Source organism: Hipposideros armiger, unplaced genomic scaffold, assembly GCF_001890085.2.
Source record: "Hipposideros armiger isolate ML-2016 unplaced genomic scaffold, ASM189008v1 scaffold_33, whole genome shotgun sequence".
Classification (NCBI taxonomy): domain Eukaryota; kingdom Metazoa; phylum Chordata; class Mammalia; order Chiroptera; family Hipposideridae; genus Hipposideros; species Hipposideros armiger.
In genome coordinates this window covers 4866998-4871957 of record NW_017731383.1, presented here as the reverse complement: position 1 = coordinate 4871957, position 4960 = coordinate 4866998, and the positions used below count along the sequence as shown (strand labels likewise).

Genomic DNA, 4960 nt, shown 5'->3' with positions numbered 1-4960 from the left:
ACTCCCACGCACAGCTGACGGGAGTGTGAACTGGTGTCCATACTTTGGAGGGCTGTTGGCAAATACGTACTAGAGCTGAATGTGTGTGCACCTTACCCATTTATTTTACTCCTGGGGACATACCCAACAAAAACCCTTACAAATATGTAAAGAAAGATCTATCCAAAATTTGGAAACAACCCGCAAATCCCTCAACAAGTTGAGAAACAGCCATCTAGTGGAACATTACACAGCAACGAAAAGTAAAATATTGCTGACACAGGCAAGTCTGTGAACGAATCTCACAAATGTGACGGTGAGCAACAGAAGCCAAACACAAAAGAACACGTACTGTCGGGCTTCACAGGTCGGCAGCATTCATCTGTGGTTGCAGAAGTCAGAAGTGTGGTTACCTCTGAAAGGAGTAAGGGGGTAACAGTAACTAAGGTGCCACAATGGATACTCCTCGCCTTCTGTGTCACTATCGGGGTGCTGGCTGCACAGCTGTGCTCACTTTGTGACAACTAAGCTGTTCGCTTGTGTTCTTTATTTGTATGGGATATACGTGTATATTTTAAAAATCCGGTTGGGGAGCAAGAGTGGAACCAGAGAGACCAGTCAAGAAGCTGCTGGAGTGACCCAGGCAGGAGATTATGATGGCGTAGGTGAGAAGGGATGTTGTGGTGGAGAGGGAGGGAAGCAGACTAATTTAGGATATATTTTGGTGGGAATGTTTAATTGACTGGCTGATGGATTGGATGCTGAGAGGAAGGATGAATTCAACAGTGGCCCCGAGTTTGTGGCCCAAGCAGCCGGGCAGATATGGAACCCAGGCAAGGAAGACCAGGAATGGGCGTCGTGCCATTCAGGCGCCTTCATGTTTTACCTCATTGATTTAACCGACGACCTTCCTTGTTAGCTATTTTTATGCCCACTTTACAGGAGAGGAAACTGAGGCTCTCAGAGATGAAAGTATCTGTCCAGGCTTCCACTGGCCTGGGAGGACACAGGGTGGGAGACTTTTATCTGGGAGGCAGTCAGGTATAGTGCTGGATGGTGCCTGCAGACTCAAGCCAAACAGCCAGGGCCTGAAGCCTGCCTGTCAGGGGGCAACCTTGGGCACGTCTCTTGACTTTTTCGTCTTCTTCTGTAAAATGGGGATAAGAGTCTTACCTGCCTACAGGGCTAATGTATGTCAAGAGTTTTAAAGGGGCCTGATACAAGAAATAAGTCAGCCGCCTGTAAGTTAGCCATTTTTAGGGTCCATGTGGACTTCCCGAGGGGTGGAGAAACAGAAGGTAGACTTTAGTTCTTGAGCCAACACTCAGTTTCATTAGCATAGTGATTGCCCTTTTAAACACTGAAACAAATGATGGCATATAATGTTATTGCCACATAATAGAGATCATCAGGACCAAAATCCAGGAGCCAAAAGACATAAAGTGCATGTAACAGAGGAAAGCCTAGCTTGGCGAGGTGTTGGCTGGCTGGGTGACAACGTGCTTTTCTGTATGTTGGAGAGGAAAATTGCTGTAATTATTCAGCAACCATTTTGGACAGCTAAATTCCAGTCTCCTCCTGGTGCTTGGAGGTAGGAGACCATAAATTTTTACTTTGCAGAGTCAGTAGTTCAAAGAACTCTGCATTCTTGGATTCAGCGATGCTTCTCGTCACTTCTCTCTTACTAGAATTACTGTAGCAGCCTCTAAACTAGACTCTTCCAGTTTCTTCTCCAACCAAGACTTACGGGGTACTTACATTGTCCCATGTCCTCTGCGAGAACAAGCCCACAGGCAGCCGGCCCTCTTAGAGCTTCAGGTCCACATCACTGCAGAGTGATATTCCTGCGAGTAGCGAGAGCTCTGCGCATTGCGCAGGACTGACCCAGTGCTGCTACTGTGTGTGAGCTGACCGAGGTGATGACGGCGGTTGTGAATGCTGAGCTGTTGGTGCCTTCCAATGGCTCACCTGCCTGTACGGTCAAGGCCCACGGTCAAGTCCAAACTGAATTCCAGGCTTATTTCCCACCCCCGTGCCTGACACTTCAACCACACCACATCACTACCAGCCCCTTCATTTCCCGACCCCAGGCCCCTTGGATACGCTCTTTCCTCTGTCTGGAAACCTAATCCTTCAAGATCCAGTTTCAACCTTCTCTAACTCCTCCCCACAGATAGCACTCATCCTCCTTCCTCTCGTTTCACAGCACTCTCTACAGGAGTATTTCTCAATAGAGGTTAAGATATAACAGAATGACCTAAGAATCACTTCCAAAGCCGAGTCCAGTCCCTGCTCACCAGACAGTCAGATTCAGTAGGTCTGGGGCGCATAACGGTTTGAATCAAACAAAGTCAGGTTAAGTCCCAGCTCAGCTGTTTACCAGCCACGTGACCTTGGCCAAGTTATGTAACCTCTAAGGTTCTGCTAACTCTGTAAAATGAGGAGACAAGCAGGAATGATTAGCTGAAACAAAGAGAGTACAGAACTCAGTACTGTGTCTGACATCTGGGAAGCACTGAACAAATTGATAGTGAAAAGAATTTTGGTTTGTTCTGACCCTGGCAGCCTCTCCATTTCTTCCCCATTCTGAGAATTCATCAAATTGCATTATGATCTATTGTTTCTATGCTTCTGTCTCTATGCCTATGACAGCCTGGAGGGCGGGAGCCATGTCTTAGTTCTAGGTCCCCAGCATGGAGCACAATGCAAGGAAGAGCTATGTGATCTTGGTCAGGTACGTCTTCCTCTTTGGGCTGCAGATGTTCTCAATATTGAGGAGAATGTTACCTACCAGACAAGGCTATTGTAAATATCAAATGAGATTGCGAATGTGAATGTGCTTTGTAGGGAGTGGAGAAGTGAGCTGTTGCCATGGTTTTGCCATCGAGGGTGAAAAGGGGCTGTGATTCAGGCCTGTCATCTCATAGCCACGTACCCGTGACCCTCCGTGTCCTCTTCTTCCCCGTCCCATGGAATATCAGCGTGACCCTGTTTCTTTAAACATTCTTAGTTGGTTGATCCCCAATATAAGATTCCACAATGACTGGCACAATAGCTCAAGCCTTTCCAGGGATAAAGGCACTACGGATGCACTGGTGTGAGCGGAGGGCCTCTGGCACGCTGACCACTGAGAAGACAGCTGTGAGCTGGACAGACGCAATCCCTGCCCCAGGACAGTGTCCATGCTGGTCGAGGGAAAGCCAATGATAAACAAGTAAACATGAAAATAAAATAACTTCAGAGAGTAATAAGTACTAAGGAAAAATGAAGTAGGCAACGTTATAGACTAATTTGGGGAGCAAACATTAGCTAGAGTGGTCATAGGAGGCCTCTTTAGGAGGTGACATTTGAGCCAAAATCCAAAGGACAAGAAGGAGTCAGCCATGTGAAGATCAAGGTTATGAGGTGCCCAAGTAGAGAAAACAGAAAAAAAAATTAAAGCAGCTTGGTGCAAAATGGAGATAACTGTAGGTAGAATTACTGAGTCAAGAGAGTTGGTTGTGATGAGAACGGAGGGTTAGGCAGGATGCTGCCACGTGGGGCTTTGCAGTCTGGGATTTTGAAAATACAAAGAAATCAAATGAAAGAAAGGTAGTTACGGTGATCTCTGCGTCTCACGTGTACATTCACTCTGCAGCTATAATTCAACGTCTATTGTGTGTCAGTCCTCACACTAGGAGTTGGAGATAGAGAAATAAAATATGGAACCAGTTTTTATGAGCCTGGCAACTGACAGTACAGATGCATAAGTAATTATAATACAAGGTAATAAAAAAGTCTAGTCGAGAGATGTAAAGTAGAGAGAGTTGGAGCGGGGAGTGACTGTGCCTTAGGGGCCAGGGAAACTTTCAGTGAGAAGGAGGACTCTTTAACTTGAAGGTAAAGCATAAATAGTAAGGAAGAAGGACATCCCGGCCAAAAGGAGCAGCAGGTGCCAAGGCACTGGGGTGAACCTGTTCAGAATGAGGGGTCATCTGTTCTGGGAAGAACAGAGCTGGAGAGGAGGTCCTGATCTTCCTGGCGGAAGACCAAAGGCTTTGCTTCCTATTATAGATGTGTTACATATATGGGAGGGTTAGAAAGCTCTCTCTAGAGCGTGATAGATGATGGACATGAATAATGCGCTATGATAGAAGCAGTTAGACCAGTGAGTGGAGTTTGGACCAGTGCAGGCACAAGACCTGCCTTTGGTTATTGGTCACAGAAATGGAGAAGGAGGGAGAGATATTTCCGAGGCAGGGTGCCCTTTGTCCCCTAAGTAACAGGACCCCAAACTTCAGGGAAGCACTGACTGTATGGAAAACTCCCCATGCCTCCCTCTTGGTTTCACATACACTTCTGCTGGCGCCCTCTCGCCTCCCCGTCGGCTGCCCCCGCCTCCTTTCTCAGGCAGCTTGGGTCTCCCTGGGAGCGGGTCTGCCCTTGGGGGAGGCCTCTCAGCTCTGTGCCTTGCAGCTCCGCTGACATTCAGGGCTGACGGAAGAGGGGCTTGGCGCCCCCCGCATGCACATGTGCTAGCCCAGGCAGGAGGGAGAGCCTCCGCGGAGGAGTCCAGAAAGAGTGGGAGGGAGACACTCGCCAGAATCTTGGTCCCGGGCGCCCAGGTCGGCCGCAAAGGAGCTGCAGCCTCCAACAGGTTCGTAGAACGCGCGCTCGCTCTCTGTTGCTGAGCCGCCACCTCCTCCTCTGGAGCGGGTTCGCCGGAGAGACCCCAGCCATAGGCCCCGCGCGGCGGAGCTCCCTGAGGGCGGCTTCCTCCGGCCCTCCTTTCTCCGCGTAGCTCTCAACCGCCACCGGCTCTTCCGGGGCGAGGCGGAGGGCGTCACGGGCGTCTTCTCTCTTCAGCACCACCTCGGGGACAGCTCCCGCACCCGGCGGGGTCGGCTCCCCGAGTCAGCACCGCACAGGCGGACAGCGGCCGCCGGGCGGGCTCCTCTCCCCGTTCGGCTCGGGTTCGGCACCGCGGCCGCCGAGGACAGTC

General features: G+C 49.8%; 1 protein-coding gene across 1 annotated transcript in view; it reads left to right on the top strand.

Moving 5' to 3' along the window:
• Positions 1–4349: 4349 nt before the first annotated feature.
• Positions 4350–4960, top strand: part of CPLX2 (complexin 2) — a 71415-nt gene continuing 70804 nt past the window's right edge. The window contains exon 1 of the mRNA XM_019637562.1: positions 4350–4615. The gene's annotated coding sequence lies outside the window, so the exon portion shown is untranslated. The remainder of the gene's footprint in view (positions 4616–4960) is intronic.